We start from the raw sequence: 27,107 nt of genomic DNA, 5'->3' as shown, positions 1-27,107 counted from the left end.
AACAGGCGGCACATTCTGAATGAATATTAACATAATCAGGTCATGTGACGTAAAATACAGTTTAAAATGTGTCTCATGAAATAATGCACTATACTATTTAAACTATTTAAAAAAAAGTAAGAAGATAGTATGCATCTTGCCATAATAATTTTAAACTAGTGTATTTCAACTTGTTTTCATTCAGAATGTTGGGTTAAAAATTTTCCAATTCCAATAAATAAATAAACAAACTAATTTCATCTACTCCAAAACAAAATACTTACGTTTAATTCAATGTGTTACTTGCTGTTTCTTTTGTACTTTGTGTTGTGGAAATTTAACAAGCAATTCCTGAGTGCAATTTTTTTTTCTAATTTACATTTTTGTTGGTGTGTGTGATCAAAGCACACAGTAAAAATGGGTATAGTCTACCCCCCACAAAATGTTACGAGCTATTACGCTAATAGTCGCTAAACATTATTCATGTTTTCTTCATCAAATTGAAGCGGGTTAATGTCCACAGCACAGTATGCAGTACGCTAGCATATTCTATTGACAACAACAGCCAGAGTGCAGGCTCAGAGTGTCGAGGGGTTTTGTACAGGCGCTCGCTCTTAAAGAGGCACGTTGACCACAGACACAAGAGGCCAATACAGTAAACATTTTCACAAGTCGAGTGGCCTCAACAGCACGCTGTTTTGTATTTTGCCTCTCCCGCTGAACACGCCTGCCTGCTGGCTCCGGTCAAAGGCCGTCTTTGTGCATTGAGGCGTGCAGAATACATTTTTAAAACAGTAATGTAACACAATCTATGCATCAATTCATGTATCAGGCTGCACGGACAGGGCGCTGTGCCACAACGCTGCACAACATCATTCATCTCGTTTTGCGTGTGCTAGTCACATGATGTGTGATATTTGGGGTGGTACTCTCACTTCGCGGCTCCCCGCGGGTCCGTCCACTGTGACCTTTATGGCTCGGTGGTAAGTAGTCCACTTGCGGTGGGTTTTTCGGTGAATACTGTGATTGTCAGCGTGAAAAGCTCTTTCCTGCAAAACACAAAAAGGTTCAAACCCGATTAATCCACCGGACCAATGTGTGGCATTCAGGCCACACCCGTCATTTGCATTTCTCTGCTGGTGACGGTGGGATTTTAACTGCGAGGAACTTGGCCGATTGAAAAGGCCTGGGCGCAACAGAATAATGGAATTAGTTTGGAAAGTGACCCTTGCTGAGCATTGAATTTGTAATTATCAGTTGTTGGACATGACAAATCAAAAATGCATAAAACAGACCATGTTAGAATTCATAAAGCATTCATCCAAGTGGAATAAACCATACAACAGTGACTTTATAACATTAGTTATAAATAATATTATTATGTAAATATTAAAGCATATGTGGAATCATGAAAATATTTTTTTAATGTTTTGTAAATATATTTAAATGTATTTTCATTGAAGAATTTTTTTAATGCATACACTATATATATATAATATATTTTTTTTATAAATTTAATATTTTTATTCATATGTATCATCTATTGATATTTAAGAGATTTTATACTGCTAAAAAAGTAATGCATACACTATTATTGGTGGATCTCTCTTCAGGATTTTTTAAATTAAAAGTTTACTTTTGGAGCACTAACTACTAACAAACTAACTGTAATAGATTATACATTAACATTACATATATAAATAATATTATAAAGCAACAGTACTTTTCATGCAACTGGCATTTTTGGTTTCCTTTTTTTAAATGCAGCCCAGAATATACAGTCCCCGCAGCTGTGCTGTTATAAGTCGTTATTCTTTTATGTGTGAACATTAGAGGGTTGGGTGTGAAGGTGGGGTCCTGCGGTCACAGTGATTGTTTTTTTTCATCTTATGTGACCTTTTTTACTGACTAACATTTTTCAGATGAAAAGTTCATAAATGTTTGCGCACCTCGTAGTGTTTTTTAAAACTTCCAATTAACTTCAACACGAGATATTGTTACACTAAAGAGGTGACGCTTTCTGTCAGTAGCACACAGGAAATACTAAAGATACTTCTAATTAGGCAAACTCAGCAGTAATGTGGCAAAGCATGCTGTGAAGTCCCAGGCATGACACATTCCAGAGCGCGATCTGCTATAAGACAGGAAGAAGTGGGTGGAAAGGACTGACACAATACGACAGGCAGCTACACTTGGCTTAGGCTTCTTACTGTAGATTATCCATCAGGCTGAACTGGGGATAATTGACTAACTCTAACTCCTTGAGTTTTTGGCTTCATTAGCTATTGCATTTCTCATGTGCATATGTGTTTTCTAGAACTGCACCATTTTTGATTTACCACATTCTTGTTAACATTATGCAATAAAATCTTTCTAAAGCTCTTTTCTAACATAAATTGACACATAGAATTAATTAAATACCATTTTATAGTATAACACTCCCACATTTTTGATTTCCTGATATTCTTTGTATATGCTATGCAATAAGTTTTTGCTGAAGTAATTAGTTTTCTTTTCTCCCACAGGAATCCGTCCATAAGCCCTCAAAAGCACGTTCACAGACCCACCCGAGCCCGTCCCAGCGAGCTGATACCAAACACACGCGGCTGCGTGGTCCTGCCCAGCTTCTAACCAACCCTGGCATCTGCCATCCATCCAACGGTTGGTGTCCAGCAACTAAAAATAACCTAAATGCTGGCTCATTCAGAAGGGGTTTTCTTTTCGAAATGATTTCCTAAACAGAACGAGACAGACTGCATCTGAAATGCATAAAGTCCTGATCAACAACAAACATCCCGTCCTGTCCTAACCGAACCAGTTATAGAATCCAAATCCATTCATAAATAATGCCGCAGTACTTCTGAAAACACAAAAGTGTTTCCGCATAAATCAAGGGTTTTGTCTCAGAAAATGCAGTTGTTTTTAGTAATTTGAGGCGGGTTATTCTTTCTGCTGTCATTTGTTTGATTGTGGTCGATCTTATTCTAATCTTCCACATTGCGCCTCGTATCGTTTTCCATATCTAATTTCCTTATGCTGTGCTATCTCCTCCCTGACTTCCTCTTCCAGATAGAAGAAACCTAAGCCTGTGAAGGTGTGGGTCTCCATGCGGGCCAAGGCCCTGTTGACTGTGACAGCTGTGAGGAGATAACACGGATGCACACACACGCACACTGATAGCGTGTTGAGGGTGTGTGAGGACATGCATTGGTGCAGGAATGCGCTGAGACCAAGAAACCACCGCATACACGGCCAATGTCCACTCGGACTCATAACAGATACATCAGCAAATGAAACCACAGAGTTGCAATCTACATGATTTATGGACCAAATTATTGGCAAATTCATGTCCACAAGGCCGATTTAACAGTTTTTTTTTCCCCATATTTGTTCCAAAATCTATCAGCAGTAAAAAATCTCTTTTTATCAAATATATTTCATGCATTTAGTGTAAATGTTGTGTGAAGTAGTGGTTAACTGATTTTTGTTTCTTTTTATTGTCCAAAGCTCATAGCAATATAACAATATCTTGATGGCTGATGACCAATGTAATATAAATCTATATAAATAAATAAACATGTATAAAATTCTAAATTAATATCTAGAATGTATTATTTAACATATCATATATATATATATATATATATATATATATATATATATATATATATATAAATATTGCATGTGTCTCATTAATAATTGTAATTAATTAAAGCTAACACTTTTACATTACACAATATTTACTTAATTCATTATTACAATATTTTGATAGTTTTATCTATCTATCTATCTATCTATCTATCTATCTATCTATCTATCTATCTATCTATCTATCTATCTATCTATCTATCTATCTATCTATCTATCTATCTATCTATCTATCTATCTATCTATCTATCTAATATTACAAATTGAATTGTCCAATGCAGTTTAATAAATGTATATAATAATGATAGAAAATACAATGCATAAAAAAATGTTGAATTAAAATTAACACTGTTTTACACTTTATTTACTCAGAATGCATTATTATTATATATTTATATCTTTTCAGATTTTGGAATTAACACTGGCAGAATGACCACTTCTGTATATACTGATAAACCTGAAAATAACCAAAAACAAAAAAAAATTAATTTTAACAAAAATACACACACTATAACACACATAGAACAGCCCATAGGTCGACCGCACTTCCCCAAACACCTGGAGCTGTTTTCGAGTGTTCGTTTGTGGGTGCTGTGCGAGGGATTCCCTGCTGCACACGTCCGTGCCTCACATTAAGTGCCCGTGTGGATTAGTAGGGCAAGTCTAGACCGCACGCCCGAGTATACGCAGCCTCCAGCGGCAGACAGACCGCTCCTCTGATCTCACTGCCTGTCCCGGGACACTTCAAAGGCCTGCGCTCTCAATGCCTTCTTCCGACAGGATCACAAGAGTGGGATTTTGTCTTTGACAATAATTGCAAGCATATCAAAAGCAGCATTCATCCACACATAAGCAGTCTGTGAGCACTTTGAGCCTGCGTTCCCGTCTTAAAGATTTTTTTTTTTTTCGGGTGCGTAGGGTGGATGTAACACAAAAGTATTAGATAGGAAATGCCAGTGAATGAATTGGAAGCACTTTACAGTTTTTATTTTGCAACGGTTACAGCCTACTACTCTTTTTTTGTGCATTAGGCTTTGGGAATACTTAAAGGACAGTCTTTTTTGGAAAGCATCCTTATTCTCAACATGGAAGTACTCAAACTGTTGGATGCTGGTGGAAAATAATAATGCCTTTTTGTGGTTCCATTCCAATTCTGCAGCTCTTTTTAATATTTCTTTAAGTGAGGAATCTTGGAAAGTGTCCTATTGTGTTCATGTAAAACATGCAGTGCATAATTTGCATAATTTTTTTAAAGGCTACACAGAAGCAATCTATGCACTGCATCAATCCATTTTATCGGACTGTTTGCAGTAAAACTTGACTTTCAGTCCATTTGGACTGTGCACCGCATGCCGAAATGTTATTTCCAACATGTCATTTATTTTAAATGAAATGTCTTGCGTGATTTTACACTTTTTTATGATTCAGCCAAAGCAAACGAAGCAGCCAGTGAAGAATAAATAAAATTAAAGTGGAAGTACCAACCTCTTCCACTCCTGCCAACAAATCTCAGGTCGTTGAAACGCGCCACCTGATTCTTCATGACAGCTGAGGCGTTTCGCAGCTCTGCCGAGTAGTTCTCGTCATTTCCTGCCATAACTGTCACCACCGTCCCGTCAGAAACATCTCCCAGAGCGACAACCTGAACAGAAACGGACACACTGTGACTGTCTCTCTGTAATTTACCCTGCATTTCACTGCAGTCTGACTGTTTATTCATATTCTGATGAAAACAGGCCTGTGATCCTGATTAGAAGGGACATTATGAAGTGAGACTGCTGGCCTCAGAGGGTTAATAACACCATAAATCTATTAAAACCTGAAAATATATCACTACACAGATTTTAATGTGACCTTTAAAATTGTGTATGTAAGAAATTCCACTTTAATTGGTCAGAAACATCTGGTGAAGTCAGCATAACTAAAACACACCAATACTTTAATTCTGTTAACATTATAGGCCTACTTTTGTTTTCTTTCTAAAATGCACAAAGGTTAATGTGCCACTTTTTTTTTCTTTTTCAAAACTGGGATTTTGCTATAAAGTGAAAATTATACAAGCAGCTAAATCTTTTTTGAGAAAAACACCAACTTGCAAAAATGAGGTTTAATTCAGGGGAATGTTTTGATGCTCAGTGTGAGCAGGAGGGCTCAGATTTACAAGCTCAAATAAACGAACAAAAATGTTAACAGAATAAGCCCGAGCGAAATGATTCCTGCTACAGATACTATCTGCTGTCTGTTCGTATGAAACACTCTATCTTTAGTGAAAGTATTAATAGTTGTGTGTAATTGAGGCGGTGTGATTAAACATGCATGTGTTTGTATCTATGAATAGCTTCAAATCTCTCAGATTTCACTTCTCTCTCTCCAGCACTGCAGGATTCCTCATTTCAAACATCTGTAACTCCCATAAATTAACATCTGATCTGAACATATAATAATAATGATAAAAAATAAAACCAAAAAACCAAAAAGAAAACAAAAAAAAACATAAAAAATAAAAAATCATAACAAAATAAAAAACCAAAAAACTTATTATCATTATTAATTATTATATATTTTTTTATTTTTTTATTTATTTATTTTTTTTTGTTAAAAGTGTTAAAAGTAGTTGAACGTGATAAAAGTTTGATTACATATGAGATCTAAATAAACCTTTTATATATATATATATATATATATATATATATATATATATATATATATATAGGCTATACTTACAAACTGATGATTGTGTTTTCTTTCCTACTCATATTAAAGTGTGTTTTATGTAATGTAGTGCATTTTTAATGCTGTCTGGATCTTGTCAAGGTCTCGTAAAAGAGATTCAAATCTGATTGGGACCAATAATTCCCTGGTTTAAAATTAATAATAAAAAATTAATTCGTATATGAACGAAAAAGGTGTATGATCTACATGTCAAGAAATGAATAGATCACTAGTTATTGTGCATGCAAATAGCCAGAACTCCCTCATATAAAGTTTAACCATATGCAAATGCTGGTCTGTTAAAAATCATATGATGTTTGTAAAAAAAAAAAAAAAAATAATAATAATAATAATAATAATCACATCTTATTAAACCGTCTTTCTAACCTTGAACGCCACCGGGAGAGTTTTGTTGCACCTCCAGTGAGACGGCAGCACTGAGCACAGAAAGTTGGGGCTGTCCGTCCGCACGAGCTCGGCGGGGTGGTCCGCGATGATCTCCACCATCGTCCGGTTTTGTCGTGCTGTCGGAGTCTCGGCAGCGCCGCGTTCGGCTCCTGCTGCGCATCGCTCATCTTCCCCGCCACCGGCTGAAGGCTGCTGGACGGCGGACTGAACCTGCGCGCTGGTGCTCGGATCTACCGGAATGCGCATCACAACAATGTCAGCAAAGGTAAGGGCACTTCAAACCAGCACCAAAGTCAGAGTTTTCGATTAAAAACAAACAGATGGGGTCTAGTATAGAAAGTCCGTTAGGCGCTTTCCAGAAGGTTGGATAAGGATAAGGCTTTACGCGCGAGCTCTACAGGTGAATCTCGTGAAAATAAACGCGCGGGAGCTCCTGGTTATGCTCTGAAGAACCACCGACATGATTTACGAGGCGATCTTGCTTCTCCTTTGCAGTAACAAACGTCAAAATCCGGAATAAAAGCTAGTCACTTCGCATTACGCATGGCACTCGCTCGGAGAGTTCACTTCAGCGTGCTCCTTAAAACATGCCACCATATAAGAAGTGAAAAAAAAAAGAAAGTTAAGAAGTTTGCAAAAGTCCTTAAGACCTTTCTTTCTCCATACAGAGTCTTTGTGAAGGGTTAAAAAGGTGATTCCAAAGGTTGTGGTTAGAAAGATGAAGGCGCTGGAAAGCCGCAGTGTTTTGTCTCGTTGTGTGGTTTGCCTTAGGAGGCAGGGACTTGGGTGAGCTCAGGTTTTTTGTGGTTTATATATAAATGCAGAAGCAGGAGGATTATTATGCTGATGAGTCTTGAGCACGTCATGTCTCCAAGCACCATTTCATGGCATCAAAATAAATGAGCAGTTCAGTGGTTTTTTGATATTTTCTTCTCTTACCAAAGCAATGCAGCAAATATACACAGAGACACTATGCACATTTGTGACTGAATAGGCTATCTTAAAATGTCGAGATCAAGCAAATACGTTCCAAGTTCAATGAGGATATAAAAGACCAACTCAAAAAATAAACCAAACAAAAAACAAAACAATATACTATATCAACACAACAAAGCCAAGCCTACTTTCACTTCACCCTTAATATAATACTGAGAGACATAAAGGCTCCTAAAGAGACATAAACACAACTCATTCAAACCAGACAGAAAGCAAACAAGCGAAGAGAAGAGAAGTGACTCATTTCCTATTTCTAAAGACAGATAAAGAGTCCGAGCTCAAGTTAATATTATACAAGATCAGACAACAACAACAGCACAGAAGTCACGACAACAGCATTCAAGTACATAGAACTAAATTATGACCCTTTATTGACCCTTCTAAATTATGATCCTCTATAGAAAGTCAGGCAATAGCACGATGAAAAACGATAATAATATTAATACAACTAATAAAGTACAAAATCATAATTTAAGTCATACTCATATTTTCTAGTTTTTTTTTTGAAAATGTAGCTAATACCCAATTAAGTTATGTTAATATTTTTAGAGTGTAGTAATGTTTTATATTATTATAAATATTTTTACGTTTTGTTTTTACCGTATGAATCTCAAAAGCTCTTTTGGTGGCGCTCTTTAACGTTTAAATGCGTCTTTTATTATGCGACGCGGGCAAACGCAGAACTACAGCAGTGCTCGCTTGCCACCGCAGGCTATAGCGTTATATAACCGTTAAAAACTCCATTACCCACAATCCTTGGCAGACCCGCGTGACGCCAAATAGACACGCGCTGGCCGGTGTGTTTACATCAGAGACAAGTGCCTCGCAGTTTGAAAGAGCAAATGTGGATGGATTGAATAATTCATAACATAAGGTAAAAATGTTCAGTTAACGTACTTGAACGTTTGAGGTTAAAATTCAGTTCTGGCCATTTGTTTATTCAGTCTGAACGTCAACCGAAAGCGAGATTTGAAAGCTTCTGTTTGTTCATTCCAGGTCACTGTTGTTTACATTTCATAAAGTGTGTTATAAACAACACCATTATGCCTTTATAATGTTGAAACATCTTTTTTGAAATAATTTGAACTGTTTGGAATCTTTGAAATGAAGTTGTTAGTTATAGTAAATAGTTTTTGACAGCGTATTAGACTGTAATGTAACGTTATAACAGCACGCTAAGCCAAATTAGCTAGCTGTTAGCTCATTAAATTGTTTGTTCAAAATCACAATTAGATGGAAAAATCGCAGATTTCTTATTCTTAAGTCCCGTGTGCCTGCATTAGCTGAGGTTTCATGCTCTTTTCTTCCTCCACAGACAATTCTGTGTTTTATTCTGGGGCAAAAAAAGGAAAAATCACATCTCCTCTCCAACTCTTGTGTCTAGCCTGACTTTCCCTCATGTGTATTGTTTGTAAAACCTTGGCTGTTTGAAAGACTGTAGGAAGAGTGATGTCAGCACTGGACATGAAGTCTGAGTCTGTGGAAACTTACACACACACACACACACACACACACACACACACACACACACACACACACACAGATGATGGAGATTTGAACGTGTGAGCCATTTCTCCTCCTTCCTGTCCAAGGACACGTCCAAGAGCCTTTAATCTGCACGTTTCGGTGTGAGAGAAATGGATTTCGCATGAGTGCAGGTCTTGTGCAGACGCAGGCAGGCGCTGCCGTGTGTGGCGAGGATGTAGGAGGGAAATAAAACATCCAATGGCTCTGAATCGCATTTGCCACTTCATTAGGGCCTCGAGAAAGACGCACTATTAAGTTACATTTCCTTCTTCGGTGACTGCGAGCGCCAAATATGTTTCTGATTTTCCCCCGGTTATGATGATGGTCTGTAAATTTATGAGACAGCTGAGTTGGGGTAATTGTAATTAATGAAAAATATAGCTGAATATATATTGAAACAGCATGTGGCGGAAGGTCGGAGTTGGATGTCTTGGATAAAGAAGAAATAAATATGTTGGAGGTCTTTGAATGCTGATATTTGTGGGCTGTAGTAAAAGACTCCTTCCTCAAATAATTTTATGTCACTGAGATTCATCCGTATTTACACGCTGTAGGACTACTGCTCTTGGCAGAATCGCACAAGACACAAATCTCGTGCCCGCGACTAAATGAGTAAATTAACTAGGCGTCTGTAGAAACAGCAAAAAAAAGACGTGGAAGCTACATAAAAGTCCTGACTATTTAATTACACAGAGGAAAATGCAATAAATAGAAAGGCTCCCTTTTCTGTTCTTTCAAAGCCTTTTGCATGTTGAAGTAATCTTGATTCATTTGCCACATCTGAATTCGTTTTGCCCTGTATGGCGACCATCTGCCTTCACGAGTCAAAGCAAAAGCTTTATCTTTCATCCAACAGAGTGGGCGAAAACAGAAGGAAATTTTACGCCGGGATGTGTTTATTGAAGAAAAGGGCCCTGCTTTTGCTTTGGTGACACTTTGGAACATTTAGTCTCATGTCGCTCCGGGACAGAATTAAGATTTATATTGGCTCTGATTAAAGGAGAGCTTCGCTGAAAAATGACAGTTCGGCCTTCGTTTATTAACCTTCATGTCGTTCCAAACCCAAATGCTGTTGTTATTCTTGTGGGACGTGAAAAAATAAATTTTGAAAAATTTCCTGGGTGCTCTTTGAAGCCATTTGGGACGTATGATGTCAAACTCCAAAATGATGAAAGGTGGTCCGTATGATTTGTTCTGTATTTCGAGTCTTCTGAAGCCGTATGACAAGACTAAAATCTGCATTGCTGTAGCTTTGAAATCTCATTCTCCATATTCAACATTACAACATGAGCATTATTGAGATTCGAGAGCTGTATTCATTTTTATGAACTGGTAATAAATTATATACTACAATTTATTTAATATTATTATTATTGTGAATTGAGTATAAATTGATTGTTTATTAAATTATACTAAAAAGTATAATAGTAATACTAATTATTATTATTATTATTTTAAATAATGTCATTTTTTTGAAAGTACAAATATTTGGTATTATCTGTATTGTTATTGATTTGAATTATGAGTGTAAATTTTACATGCAATTTATACAAAAAACATAAAGTACATAAAAAGTTTAAATATTTGATATTATATTATTTTAAATAATAATATAATATATCTGTACTTTTAGACATTGTGTGTATAATGTTTAAACTGAATTAAATAATATGAGAGTTTTACAGAAAGTATTACTTTTTCATGTTATTTCTTTTGTGAATTATGAGTGTAAATTTTATGTAATTCTAAAAATTCAGTATGAATATTTAATATTATTATTATTTTTTTTTATAATGAGTGGCCATTGTACATGCAATTTATACTAATAATGCACAAAACGTATACACATTTGATATTAAAAATGTTAATATGATTTGTACTGTATTTTGAGTCTTCTAAAGCTGTATGACAAGCCTAAAATCTTTTGTGTGTTATCTTAGATTTTTAATTCTGCGTATTCAAACTGGTGTCACTTTGGTTTAACATCGATTTTATTTAATTGAATATGAGCGTGAATGAGATTTGAGAGCTGCAGCAGAGGTTCATCTGTGAGTAACAGCTTAAATTTCATTCTGGTTTGTAGTGAGGTTGAGCAAACGATGATGAACTCTCTCTTTAATGATCAGTGCTCAGAAGTAGGGCTTGATAGGGATTACGTCTCATCTACGTGAGAAAAGGACCGTCCTCCTGTGAGATTTGATAGTCTGATGCCGTCGGAAGGCTGTGGTTTCTGAGTCTCTCACGCCAGCTTCAGGTTCAAACAGACCAAGGGTTTGTTCAAATAAAGCTGGTGGTCCGTGACGACTCACCTGCCCGTGATTCCAAATGGAAATCTCTGCACACATTTGAATTTGACAAGCTCCATTTCTGTTTGTGTCAGCATCCTGTTAATTTGTTTTCTTTGTGTTGGAGTAGGCCTAAGTCTAACTGCAAACTGTGCAGATAGCTGTGTGATGAATGTGTTAACTGCTCGGCAACATGCTCAGATAGTTCAGATAAAGTCAGATGATGAGCAAATAATAGGGTAATATATGAAATATATATGCTGAGTCTCATAATGGCAATATATTAGCTGATTAATCAACCCGATCTCCAAGTTTCTACAAACAGTCTGATCAATGGATAGATCAGATTTTGGTTTTCAAATATTATTATTACTGTTATTTATTTATTATTATAATATATATATTTTTTGTGAGTAAGCTGTATACTCATTTTTTTTTACAGAAAATGAACACAAAGAATAATTATTGGGTATTTTATTATTATTATTATTATTATTATTATTATTTATTTTTGTGTAATATGTGGATATAAATATATAATTATTATTTTATAAAAAAATATATTATTATATTTTGTAAATTATGAGTATAAATTATATAATTTATTTATACTGAAAATTCACAAAATGTATACACATTTAATATTATTATTATTAAATTATTTTTATTTTATTTATTTTTAATATATAAGTTTGAGTCCACATTGGAAATATGGGATTCAAAGTTACGTTTAAACTTAAAAATGGTAGGATAAAGTTTTAAGATTTAAAAAAACTATGAATTTTGGACATATTATAAATATTTGTAGCTAATCAGTTTTCAACTAAAATGGCTTCAGCATTTTAAAGGAATACTCCACCCCAAAAAGGAAATTTTGTCATTAATCACTTACCCCCATGTCGTTACAAATCTGTAAAAGCTATGTTCGTCTTCGGAACACAATTTAAGATATTTGGATGAAAACCGGGAGGCTTGTGACTGTCCCATAGACTGCCAAATAAATAACAGTGTCAAGGTCCAGAAAAGTATGAGAAGCATCATCAGAATAGTCCATTTGCCATCAGTGGTTCGACCGTAATGTTTTAAAGTGACGAGAATACTTTTTGTATGCAAAGAAAACAAAAATAACAACTTTATTCAACAGTTTGTCTCCTCTGTGTCTCTCCGCATCACCGAAGCTAAATTTTGGAGAATATGAGCTGAATGCAGGCAGCTTACGCTCTTCTGTGTCCGTGACCTTGACACTGTTATTTATTTGGCAGTTTATGGGATAGTCACAGGCCTCCCGGTTTTCATCCAAAATATCTTAAATTGTGTTTAGAATACGAACAAAGCTTTTTCGGGTTTGGAACAACATGGGGTAAGTGATTAATGACAAAATTTCCTTTTTGGGGTGGAGTATCCCTTTGAAATACATATTGGTCGACTATTACTGTAATGCTTTTAGTGGGTAATTTTATATATTGACCCTTATATGTAAATGTATATAAATGCATTTTAATAAGTTATTGGTGCATTTTGAGTTCAGAATCAGTGCTAAACTTTTATTTTATTTTTATTTTTTTTCAGAATCAGTGCTAAACGTTAATATATGTACTGTTTTATCATGCCATGTAGTGCTGGTAAGATCAAACATTTGGTAAATACTAGACAAACACAGACTTTAAACTCGTCTGCTGTTCCCTTTGAACTAAAAAATCATTTATCAGGCATTGCTTACAGTAGTTATCCAGCCTTGCTTTGGTCATTAAAAATAATTCAGTCTCGCATGTTAAAAAAGCTAAACCTCTCTCTCTCTGAGCGGCGTTTGTCATTGATTCCGGTTGAACGTGTCCGGCTCTGAACATGTGGCGTGTTTCCCGTCCTGTCGCTGGACGCATCAGGAAGCGTTTTGCGTGTGAAGTGGCTTTCTAATTGCTTAGGCTTTGAGTGTGTGTTGTGTGTGTGTTACAGATGAGCAACAGTGCTGCGAGCCCAATGGCAGCCAGCAGCAGCAGCACCGCGGCCGGACGCACATCCGGAAAGACCACCAGCTTCATCCCTGAGCTCCAGAGCATGATGTAAGTGTCTAAAGTCATTCAGAAAACTCTGATGTGTTCCAGCACTAACAGCAAGTACTGTTGGTAATAACTGATTAACATGTTCATATGTCATTTACATATTGCTCTAAGGTAATTCAGAGAAGAATTGGTCTAAAACAATTGACTTTCCATCTGTTAACACATTTAAACACTCATGTCTCAAGTATGATTTCCACAGTGAGGAGAAAGCAGACGAAATCGCGAAATTCAGTCATAAAAATGGAATTTACTGTATAAAACGTGTAATGTCACGGAATGTTGGTGAAAAAATCAAAAGTAGGACTGTACACTTAATCAAATTGTGATATTGTCTAGTGTCTGAATATTAAACCGCAAAAAGGCAATTGTAAAATATGATCTCTGCAAATTTCTGTTGATAAAAAATATCATCATATGATCCCCACAGAAACTTCACGACAACCCAACAAAATAAGAGTTCGGTTTAACGTGAAGAAATTGTCACAGAAATACATTACAGCTGTACAGTAGAATGTACTTCCCGAAGTCATAATAATAATTATTAATAAAACTTTAAGGATATCACACAATTTTTCCTACATGTTTTAATTTTAACTGTAAACCTCATTTATATCAAATCATCAATTCATAAAAAGTAAAATATGCAAATTATTACTGTTTTTGATTATTCATTTCTATTAAATCATCAATTCAGAAAAAGGTAAAATATGCAACACAAAATTTCTGGAAAACAAAAAACAATTTCAAAGGGTCCTATTATTGTAAAACAATTAATAAATTAAGTTGTTAAAGTTTTAAAGTTTCAATTGATTAGACATGGTTTTTGATTATTTAAATTTATTTAAAACATTAAAATGGAATCCGGAAAACGAAAACAGAAGACAGAGAATTAAAAAAGTAAAATGGAATTTCAGAATAAATTAAACATATTTCATAGAGCCCTAATATTTTTTTTAACTTTAATAAAATGTTGTTAATTTGTGTAAGTTTCATGATTTTATTTAATAAGACTTCTTTTTTGATTATTAAAATTTAACAAATAAATAATTAACAAATATAGTCCAGAAACTGGACAGAAAAAATATCAATGTGAAAAATGGAATTTAATGAATGGAAAATGGAAAGTTAAAGAATAAAAAAAGGAGCAAAAAACACTTAATAGGGCCCAAAAATGTCTTTTTTTGTTCCAATTTTAATAAATATTTGTTTAGTTGATTATTTTTTATGATCTCGTTTAATAAGACATGCTATTTGAGCACTAAAATTTATTTGAACCATTAAAACATACAGCCCTACTCAAGTTATCGCTACAAACCTTCATGTAGCATTAATCATTTTCTAAAGCGCCGGCGATGCAGGTCTGGATTTGCCATCATCAGCTGGAGACCACTTTATAATTTGCTAAAGTATCACTTATTATTTCATCTTTCAGAAATAAGGAGGGTTTGCTCAATGGAAAGCGCGTCAGTGATTGCGGTTCTGTTGATGTACTTCGGCACACGACCGTATTTTTGTCAGAAACCCTGTTTTTCCGTCAAAACCGTTAAGTGTAGTTGATCTTGGAATGAATAATATTGAGCTCAATCTATAAAGCGAGCATCCAGGTCTACAAAACTGCTTCACCGAAAGCACAAAGGAGTCATAAAGTACATTTACATGCCGATCCATTGACTTCCCTCCAACTGAGCGTTTGCGGTTTGACCTAGTGAGAGATATTCTTTAGGAAAGCCACAGTGAAATTCATCATGTCGTTCTGCTTTGAATCCCACCTGAGGAGACCTTCAAACTCATGCAAATCACTACAACACTGTTTACCTGTGTGTTTACCTCGTGTGTTGTGATGATACTGAAATACACGCCAGCTTTTGTAGAAAAATAAAAGGCTCCTCTTTTTGTTTAGCCTGAAATGGACGCATAAAAGTCACTCCTCTACTCAAAACCAGCTGGTCAGTAGAGGTTTTTATGAATGTATGTTTTGCTGCTTTACAAATATTACTGTAAGGAATATCTCTTGTTTTTAACAGCTTATTTGGCCTGTACAGCAGCCTAAAATGATGGCGCATCTCTCTTATATCTGCCATGGGCTGATTAATTTTTTTGTTGTTGTTGTTGTTTTGAATCATAAATACGAAATGCTCCGTGCCTGTTGAATCTCATATCTTTAATTGCACACACTCGTGTTCTTTTGGTCGAAAAAGATGATCATGAGACCCTGCAACTCCAAAAAGGGCTCCGGGTTGCAGTCTTATATTTTCGAAAGACATTTAATTATAGCTTGCAGTCAAAGGCATTTTTGATGGAGACTAAATGGCCTCCAATTGCAAAGATTTTCTTCCTTCTTTGGCAGGCGCCGCGCTGAGTGATGATATGGAGATATTATATTCCAGCGTCTAACAATCTGTTGCATTCATCTGTGTCAAACTGCACGCTTGTTGTCAACGACGTGCTTTAGTGATTTGCAGCTGAAATTGAGGTGTAAAAATCGCAGACGCCTCTTACGAAGAAGAAAAAAAAAAAGTTTGAATAAAGTCAGTCGGGCATCTGTGAATGCGTACTATAAAACAGACTCTGTTTTTGACTCTGTCTGCTCTGGGCACGCCGGCTGTCTGGAAAAGTGAGGGAGGAAAATGTAAAGACAGTTTCCTCTGCCGCCTCTTGCCGTGACTGTCTGCCGCCCCGTGCCTTCACGGAGGTCTCTAATTGAGATCACTTGTACTTATAAATGGTAGGAAGTTTTGTGGTTCAATGAGAGGAGCATTAGAAGCGTAGTGTGTGCCTCTTAAAATTAAAACGACGCTACCGTTTAACTTTCTTAATCAGCTAAATGCGTCTCTCCTGAGGCATTTTTCTGCTTTTTCATCTTAATAGAGTAGTTTTAATAGTGGCAGACCAATATGGGGTTTTCAGTGGCAGATCCTGATGTCTAAAGAGCAGGCTGGGTGGCATTATTGTACTGAAAGTTACATAAAGCATTTTAATGAAGCACACAGAATTGCAAATGTAAATAAAAACTTGAAAAAAAAGTGCATATTCGTGCGTTGGAAGTGTTAAAATGGCAAAATATCATTTAGTTGGCTAAGCTGTTATGCCCATTTGGCCGTTTAATATTTTTATTGGCTAATAAGATAATATTGTAGATTATACATTCCTCGACAGTCTGTTATGACAATTAAGCACATTTTCATCCTGAATTTTCTTATTACTACAATGCAGAAAACTGTTTTCTCTTTTAGTATCATTACTAGTTTTTATTAATGTTTTGAATTGGTTTATATTTTTATATTTAGTTTTCATTTTCATTTTATTTTGCTGTAGTGTTTTTTTTTGTATTTTTGTCAATTTTAATTATTGTTTTATTTTTTAATTGTAGTTATTTTAGTACTCTCGAGTTTAACTAAATGAAAATGAGAAATGTTGCTTCGCCTCTTAAAATTAAATAAGGTTACCATTTAGATTTCTTAATAAGCTAAATGCATTTCTCTAAATTAACAAATCCACATTTAAAACTTACAAAAAACATTCTTAATAAAATCAAAACAATAAAAAGTTCACAAACATAATGGAAAAGAAATCAATTTAAATTAATTAATTTGATTTCTATTTTGTAAGTGTTAAAATAGCAAAATATCACTTAATTGGCCAGGTGGCTATGCCCACTTGGGTAATTAATATTTGTATTAACTCATAAGATAATATTGTAGATTAATTAGCCTTACATGTCTTGACAGTCTGTCATTTTATGACAATTAAGCACACTTTCATTCTGAATTTTCTTATCACTATAATGCAGAGAAATTGCCTTCTCATTACTGTAATTCAGAGCAATGTGGGGTTGCACATTTTGTAAATTAATTGCAAATTTAAAGGAACATATAAAAGGAGAAAAAAACTCCATCATCAGTTTGCTAAGCATTTGATTAAATATCACTTAATCCATAACCACTTGGCCGAACGATTTTTTCTTTTTTCATAAGATAATTAGACTTTCCAATAAATTTCTTGACAGTCTGTCACTGTACTGAAAACAGTTTGGTGTAAAAACAATTTTCACTTGGAAATTCCTTGTCAAATCACTTAATCGGCTGAAAGTATTGGCCAAGTTAATATTATCATTTAAATGACTTTGCCTATACTTTCCTTGACTGTCTGTTATGAACACATTTAACTGTTGTTTTGTCATCCTCTGTCATTCTATGAGCAGATCTTTTTGAAGTGACAACATGACCATGATTATAGTGTGGTCAGGTAAAGGTGATGTCTACAGCAGTGCACGCTAAATTACACCTTCGCTGGGATTGTTTTTGTGAAAGCATCTCGTTACAAAAACAGTGGTGACCGCAGAGGTGTTTTTAGTGCTCTGACATGTTGCTAATTTGCTGTTTGACAGCAAAAGAGGGCATAAATGACTTCTGCATGCAGTCTGAAGCATTATTTGATGAAATTCATTTTTTAATATGCTTCCAATCGTTCAGTCGTGTTAGAAAGAGTACTTGCTTTGGTTTCCATGATACATGAATAAGGTGCTAAAGATAATACAGACGGTTTAATATGGCCAACGTCCTGCTATTCGCCTCTCTGTGGATTTGTCCAGCCTTCATCCTCCTCTCTGAAAGCCCCGGCCAATTAAAACACATTTATTGTACTGCACTAAGGTAAGCAGTGTCTCTAATGATGGATGATTTTATAGCCAGAAAACGAGAAAGGATCAGACACCGAACACCAGAGCTGAGCTTCACCCGTCTAGAATCTGAAAAGTAGACTAAAACGTCATTATTACGTTTATTATTAAGTGTGGGTGGGGGAAAATAATATTAAACAATCGAATTCCAGTGGATAATGTCCCACCCTTCATTATTTCCCACTGAATATTTAGAAAAATAGCTTTATTTATTGCACGTTTACTTTGTGCAATGCAGTCCATCGCCATCAAATTCTAATTCACTGTCAGCTTCAATCAAACAAATAAACATGAATGGGAAATTAAACAAACAAGCCAAACACAAATCATATGCTACTGGTGGGATCCATTCGGGACAGATTTGTCTATCTCCACTGCGATGCTTCAGTCTGAGCTCATATTCACTGTGGGTTTATCACGGTGCAAGGCGATGCTCTCCGACTGCTTCCCTTTAACTGCTGCTGACTTCAAGTGTATCATGGCCTGTGGTTGTAACCTGATCAAAGTGGGTTTTTAAGCCAGTCCTCTGTGAACTCCAGGGTTCATCACTGCCAACTGCATTACATATTTCTATTGAAGTGATTTGAAATCACATTTTTGCGGCATCATTCAGTTTCAGTCCATATTACCATGTTGGCAAGAGGGTTTAAAAATACCTGAAGTCATCATTCAGTTTCAGTCCATTTTGCATTATGAATTTTAGCACCTATTTTATTTTGCCACAATTATTTGTGGCACGGTGTTAGTACTACTTTACTCAGACACCCCACACCAGCATTTTTGTGGCTTGCAAGTCCTGCCTGTTTTTTCTTTCATACTGCAGTTTCAAGAACGCTGCAGTATGAGCTAGAAAAGCTCCAGATTTGAAATGCATTGCTGAAATATGGAAATGGCGAACGGTGGCTTTTATATTGCTTGGGCTGCATTGAGGGAAATTTCCTGACTGCTGTTTTACAACCACTAATTTGAAAATAATTTTTTTACAATATAGAATTAATGATGTAAATGCGTAAGTGAGACTTATAATGCCTCTGAAACCCGTTGCATGTCTATACGCTGTTTTTGAGAGACGTATTGTTAATTAAGTGTGACGTATTTTGTGTTTTTGCCTTACTATCTGTAATTAGTGGCCATGAGCAGAGAACCGTACAGCCGTGAGCTGTTTGTAATGTCAGTCCCTTTATTATGACACACTGTGTAATTGCTTTTGTGCTATTGTACAAACTCACATACATGCACAAGCTGTTGCTGTAACTGTTGTTATTTCTGACATGTTTTTCTTGTTTACTTGATGGTTAGCAAGTTAATATTGTGTTTCAGAAGTCAGTACTCTTGACAACAGCAAAACAAAGTTTGAAATTAATACATTTATTTAGTGAGGATGCATTCAATTGTTCGAAAGTGACAGTAAAGACATTTAAAATGTTACAAAAGATTCTAATTCAAATAAATGCTGTTTTTTGAACTTCATATTCATAAAAGAATCCTAAAAAAAAACAATGCATGGTTTCCACAAAAATATGGAAAAATGTATAAAACTGTTTTCAGCATTGATAATAATTACAGATTTTTTTGAGCATAAAATCTGCATATTAGAATGATTTCTTTATTGTCACATGACACTGAAGACTGGCGTAATGATGCTGAAAATTCAGTTTGGCATCACATGAATAAATTTAATTTGAAGAAATATTGCTATATAAAAATGTTAATAATATTTCACAATATTATTGATTATACTGTATTTTTGATCAAATAAATGCAGCCTTTGTGAGCATTTTATATCTTATAAAAATAAAAAATCAAATAATAATAAAAATGTAAGAGAATTAAAAAATTTACTGACCCCAAACATTTGAATGGTAGTGTGTATCAAAGACTGTTTTTCCATATTTTTTGGACATAGGCAATGCTAGCACTATGGTATTCTTGGAAGTTTTTGGAGTATATTGAATACTTTATACTCTGAAATACTTATAAAGCACCATGGTATTACCATTTGTACCATGACATGAGCTGATACTAACACGGCTGACATTCTCTCTTTTTATTTTTGAGTTTGCAGCAGGATTTTTTCCCACAATGTTCTTTCATTTATGTAACGACCATTGTGAAATAAATCTTCATTGAAAGGGTCATATAATATCTGGGAGCAAAACACAATCATATTTTATATTCAGGAAAAAGTTGCTGATGGAAAAGCCATTTATGTGTCTTTGTGGGAACGTAATGAGACTGAGTGAATGTAGCACTTTAATTTACTCCCAACAGTTAGGTGAACGTCAGCCACTTACTGTAATTAAATACGGCATTAAGATTCAGAGTTGTCGGGAAGCGTCGAGTGGCATTCCCAGGCGGGACGGCCCACTGTCCTCTTGCAGCATTGCTTTCAGCCGTCTAACCGCATTTACAGAGATCCACTACAGGACCTGGGTGAAACCAAGAGCCGTTGACTAGCAACCTGTAGGCATTTGTCTAATTCGGGCTTCTGTCTCCTGGGCTACAGCCTGTATAAAACCCTCTTTGCTTTCAAGGCCCCTCGAATGTTTTCGTAAACTTGGATGGAGACGAGTCGCATTGGAAGCAAACATCAGTAATGAGCTGGCACACATACTCTCTGGTTAACCAGACTGTAATTTGGGGACTGAAAAGAACCTCTCATCACTATTGAGTATTTGTTTACCACAGTTTAACTCTAGTGTTTCTGCACAGAGCCTCTTTCTGAAAATGCTTTAACTGTTGCTGTTCTGATCTGATTGTACTGGACGTGGAATGACCATATAGTCATATATAGATTTCCTATCAGACACTCTTTTCAAAAAAAAAGTAAACTCTAATTCTAAAATATAGTGAGCCCTCTTGTCTGCATAGCCTACATTTAAAGGCAGCATTCTAACCGAAACGGAATATTTTAAGTGATCGATTTAGAACATTCTCCATACTGTAGGGAGCAACTCTTTGTACAGAGCACCCTAGAGACTCAAGTTTGGCATTAAATGTTGCTAAACGAATGATACTTTAAGGGTTAAAAACGTGGCACACTCAAATAGTGTGCAAAATTTATATATTTTTTTTCATTCAGTTGGACAGTTTATCAACCCTTTTTGGTTCTGAATGAATTCCAAGTATTCTTTCTAAATAGTCTGAGGTTAGTAAGATTTTTTTTAAAATAAATGATTATTTTTTAATTACCAAGGATGCATTTAATCGATCGTAAATGTTTATAAAGTTACAAAGGGTTTTATATATATATTTTTTTTAAACTTTTAATCAAACATCACAGAAATACATTTTATTAATTTTATTATTTTAAATTGCAGTAATACTTCACAATATTACTGTATTTTTTTTAATCAAATAAAGTCTTGGTGAGCATAAGAGACTTCTTTAAAAAACATTAAAAGTTTTATTGTGTGTGTGTGTGTATATATATATATATATAATTATATATATATATATATATATATATATATATATTATTTTTTTTTTGTTACATTTTATTTTAAATATATATTATTCTATTTTTTTAAATCTGATTAATTAACATAACTTTTTTTTTTTCAGCCAAATTAAGGCAACATTGCATTTTTCTTTCACAGAGAACAAGAATAACACTACAGACATTCTAATAACTATGCTTCCTTTCTAGGATGTCTTAAAATGCTGCCTGTGTAGGCAACTCACTTTGTTTTGGAACAGAGCCGGTGAATTTGTTCTGATTCTTCAGTTCAAATAGTGTAACATGACGGTAATATCAACAAACAAGACTTTGTATTTGATATTTGACTTCTAGGTCTGATGGGGCATATTTTTAACATCTTTTGTAGCAGCTGACAGCAGTAAATTAAAGAACAATATGCTCTGGAAGCCTTTCATTTACTTCATAATGAACTCCCTACAAAACAATGCCAGTAAGCCAACTGCAGTCTCGCCCATTGCATCTCGCAATACTTCTGGGAAAAGGCTCAGAACAATAGAGAGATTCCTGCACACATGAAACATGAAAAAGTCGAAACAGAATAAGTAGGTGCTATAGATTCTCTGTGTTCTTCTTGCTTGAGGTTTTATGAATGCCAGACTGCTCGAGCGGTAATGATCGATGGCTTGATGTGCGCAAAACAAAAATCCAAGTAGAATGTTTTGCAACCTTCTTATTAAAAGCATACATTGAGGATCTGCATGCTTTCTATAGAAAGAACTTTTGAATTGATTTACGATGCATTCAAACTAGGACGAGACTCCAACCTTGTTTTGATATAAACGGAGAAACTCTTCACTCGACGCCCATCAATATTTAAGCATCTTCAAATTACCTTAGCCGAGAATTGTTCGTGCATTTAGACGTTTCCTCTCACATTAATCGCAGCGCCATTTACCCTCATTGCGATCATGTTTATTAATAAGAAGCCTTGTTAATATTTAGACGTCGTCAGAATGTCTATTGTTGTCTTTGTCAGCGAAATGCACTCTGAAGTCCACGGAAAGCTCAGTTGCTTTCAAACCTCTTTTTTCAATGGAAAACAACTACAATGGAGTTTTGCCTTTGGACGTCTAATGCATATTTAACAGTGAGGAGGAAGATTTTAATAGACAGTGTCAACCTCAGTGAGGGAGTCCTTCTGATTAATTTTACATAAGGCCTGGCCTTTATACTCCACTGAGTGGCTGTTATTTCCCCAAAGGATTCAGTGATATACCGAAACACCTTTACAAGTAGTTTTATGCTCGCAGTGAACACACGAGACAATGAAACAGGAGCCGTGATGTCTAGTTGAGTAACTATAGCAGCCTGCCGAATGCCGTCAGAGGATGAGTCAACAGCCTATCCAATCAGAAAAACAGTGTTGTTGACAACGCACTCGAATGTGGGGTTAATTCTTAATGACTGTTTTTCTCCTGTGAGCTTTAACGTACCTCTTATTTGGAGTCTCAGTTTCTCCAAAAATCGTTCTCGGCACGTTGATAATCGCTAATTGATTTCAGCATAAAGCTACTTGAAATGCATCCATTTAACTTGGTGGATCTCAGGTCTGTTCGTATGGATTGCTGAATGCAAATAATCCAATGCAACTAACCATAAAATTATGCATAATTAGGATAGAAAAATAAATAGGCTTATTTTGATGCTGCTCTACATTTTTTGGTGCAAATTTGATTGTATACTAATACAACATTATTCCAGTGTTTGGTTTATATTTCAAGCATGTAAATCCCTTCATATTAAAGGCATATGCAGTCAATTTTAATATTTATAACTTTTGAGATTTTTGTTACTTTTGCATGATAAACATTTGTGATCACGACTTGATGTCCAATGTAAAATCTGGGTGCTGAAGCAAAACCAGTTGACCCACATTATTGATTTAGTCCTAATGGCACATGGTGATTCCGTTCTGATCAGTGTGTTCTTATGTTCTTCAGATTATAAGTAATACAATTACATGAGAAAATAAGTAAACTCTTTATATTTGGAGGGTCCAGATTCCAATATTGCATGTTTATTTCAAAATGCAAGATTCATATGGATTCACAGGAATTCTGTGCTTTAGAAGTGTTCTAAATAGGTTGAATTCCCAATTCTGTAATTCCAAACAGCTCAAGATGTTCCACACAGCAGCCGGTTTCTGCAGGTCTTAAAAAGTCTTAATTCACCCTTCCACTATTTAAAAAAATCTTAAATCAGAGCAGAAAGTCTTAAATTCACAAAGTTGTGGCATTAAATGTTGCATGCACTGCAAAAATTGGATCTATTTTCAGTGTTTTTGCTTTCCAATGCAACAATGTAAGCATTGTTAAATCAAAACACATTTACTTGAGATGCAAATCTGAATTCTTGAAAAATTGAACACGAGTGAGCTTATGCTTCAAACAAGATCTCAGTGGGGTACGAAAAATAGTTTTCCTTTGGAATTCAGTTGATTTTTCTATGCCCTCTGGTAGATATTTGTTCTTGTTTTAATGATAAACTCACTTCATTTTGATCAGTATCACAGAAAACAAGACTTCTGATCTTAAGTCATTTTGCTTCTCAAGTAAATGTATCTTGATTTTAAGAATCTTTAAACATTTTCATTGGAAAACAAGACAAAAATACTGAGGAGGAACATCACTTTTTTTTTTGCAATGTGTTCAGAAGGTATTTGGTTGGAGTAATAAAGACATTAACATTAAGAGAACATTTAGTGTTTCTTTCAGTTTATTTGGTTTCAGAAAGGTCTTAAAGTCTTAAGTTTACCTTCATAAACCCTGCAGGAACCCTGAGTAATATCTGTAAGTGCAGTGGACATGGCCTAAAGACCTTTAAAATCTGTGAGATGACAAAGTGTTTCTTTTGTGGTTTCAAAACACTTGTAACCGAAGACGAGAACTGGATACTATAGAATCAAATCCTTCATGTAAAGAGCCGCTGTGTGGCTCCCCGAACGGATATCTGATATGTGCAGGTGTGTCATAGGTTTCTGTAGCGAGTGATTGCTGTGGTCAGATTACCGTGCCAGTTAGAGATGGCTATTTTGTCCTTTAAGGCTAATGTTTAGATTTCAGCGTGCGTTGCGGCGTGCGTTGCGGCGTGCGTTGCGGCATGCGTTGCGGCTTGCACGTTCAGCACGCTGCTCACACTCATGCGCCGGCTTCCGTAATTACCCCTGACACGTTCCCTTTCACGAGAGCACGGGTGTGTTGATTGGCAGGTGCATGACGTCATTTCATCCCGGTTTTTCGCCATCACGCTCTCCTGTGGTATAATTGTTGTTTGAACATCTCTCTGCGCTTTTGTGGACTTGTTTAGATCAGTTAACTCGAATTTGAATGTTTAAATCCGCAATCACAAATCACATTTTGAACACGTATGTGTTTTTCCAGCATTTTCGGAGCCAGACAGTTCGTCTCCCAGCTCTTCACTTATTGTTTACATATCAAAAATGTACATTTTTGGGGGAAATAAAGCATTACAAGGGCCTATTTGAAAACACTCCATTTCCCCTGCGGTGAGCAGCGGAGCCACAGTTGGAAAAGGAAGCCAAGGCTGAGGAGGAACGCCAATGCAGCGCGTCCAGTTTTCCTGAGTCTCATTCCGGGCATTTTTACATTCTGTTTTCCCTTATAGCTCTTGTGCATATCATATTCTAAATATTTTTAAGTAATGTTCTGGCTTGAGAAAGTTCTGCATTCCTGTCGAGGTTAAATCAATACGGCTGTGGCGAACAGGTAGAGCCTTGTTAAATGCAGTTGCTGGAATCACTTCATTACGGCACAATAAAAACTCTGAACATTTCATATTTTACCCTTGAAACCCCCTCAGGCTTCGACTGCAGAAAGCGGGTCGCATGAATCGCCTGGTAAATTTAGCAATATTAGAGCATGATTTCTTTTTGAAAGAAAAGGCTGCTTTGGATTGTCAGTGGTCTGTTGTACAGTGTACTTTTTCTGTAGCAGTACTATTTCTCTATTTGCCAATTGCTCAAAGAAGAAAATAGGAAACTTATCAAAATGTCCCAGTGTCTGCAAGTGAATGAGTGTTTCTGATGCAAACGTTGTAGTTGAATGTCACTTTGGTGTTATTAATTGATATTTTGTGATGCATCAGAATTTACCTTATGTTTAGTCCTGCTAAACTTGAATTTCACATGAATGAATGAATGAATGAATGAATGAATGAATGAATGAACGTAGCACCAAATTTGTGCCAAAGGAAGCCAAGAAGCTAATTCAGCAAATGTAGCCTAAATATAAATATATATAGTGGACTGAAACCACTATCTTTTTTTTTTTTTTTTTAAGAAATGGAAATTTTCAAGCAAAGTTTAAATAAGAAGTATTTAAGATTCAGTGCTCTTTCTAGGTGATTCATCAAATGTAAGTAAATTAGTTTTTTTTTTTTTACGCAAAAGGTCTCAAATCATGCTGGTTCTGTACATTCCAGCTCATCTTTCCTTGTAAATTGTCATGCAAAAATAAAATAAAAATTACAGCGTTGCTTTCCTAATAAGTCTTATTTCATCCTTCCCCAAATAAAGGCCCTAAAAAGGTCTTAAATCAGAGCAGAAAAACTTATATTCATAAAGTCATGTAAGTGCAGCTACTTAAAAAAGGAACCTCTTCCTCAGTATTTTTGTTTTGTTTTCCAATACAAATATCTAAACATCCTTAAATCAAGATACATTTACTTGAGATACAAATTGAAGAAATTATGTCTTGTTTTGTGAGAAATTGAATAAAATTAAGTGAGTTTATGCTTAAAACAAGAACAAAAATCTGTCAATGGAGAATGAAGACTTGTTTTCCCTTTGAATTAAGTAGATTTTTCTGATACATGTTCTTGTTTTAATCACTCTGTTAAACTTTGAAGCATTGCTAATACAAAACATTTACATTAGAGACCATATTGATGTATTAAATGAATTTCAGTTTACTTAATTACTTAAAACCTAAAGAAACTCTGTTAGTAAAGAAAGTATTGTTAAATCAGAAAAGATGCAAAACGGAAGCATTTAACAAGTGTTATTTCTTTCTTATTATAACTTTAAATATGTATTTGTAAAGTACTGTTCTCTAAATCAGAAATCTCAATATTGTTCCTCCTTTTCATTGCTGAGATGTTCTGAAAGATGTCTCAAGCTCGTGGTATGAGGGGGCCATTCATTATCAGAGCTGTTTGTCTGGACTCCAGCTCTGTAATCCTCCTCTTTAAATACACTTACATCAACCATTGGCTCCGTCCCTCGTACCCAATCCACTGCCTATGAATTCAGTATTTTCATGTACATTTCCATCAGTGGCTGCTTCAAACGGTGATATATCAGAGGCGCTGGGTTG

General features: G+C 35.4%; 2 pseudogenes; one reads left to right on the top strand and one right to left on the bottom strand.

Annotated features, from left to right (window-relative positions):
• Positions 1-729: 729 nt before the first annotated feature.
• On the bottom strand, positions 730-7,626 carry LOC122148125 (annotated as a pseudogene).
• The window catches only part of LOC122148124, a 91,871-nt pseudogene continuing 71,637 nt past the window's right edge, over positions 6,874-27,107 (top strand).

The sequence above is a fragment of the Cyprinus carpio genome, chromosome A17, assembly GCF_018340385.1.
Source record: "Cyprinus carpio isolate SPL01 chromosome A17, ASM1834038v1, whole genome shotgun sequence".
Taxonomy (NCBI): domain Eukaryota; kingdom Metazoa; phylum Chordata; class Actinopteri; order Cypriniformes; family Cyprinidae; genus Cyprinus; species Cyprinus carpio.
Note: the sequence above shows the minus strand (reverse complement) of the source record. Positions and strands in the feature narration are given on the sequence as shown.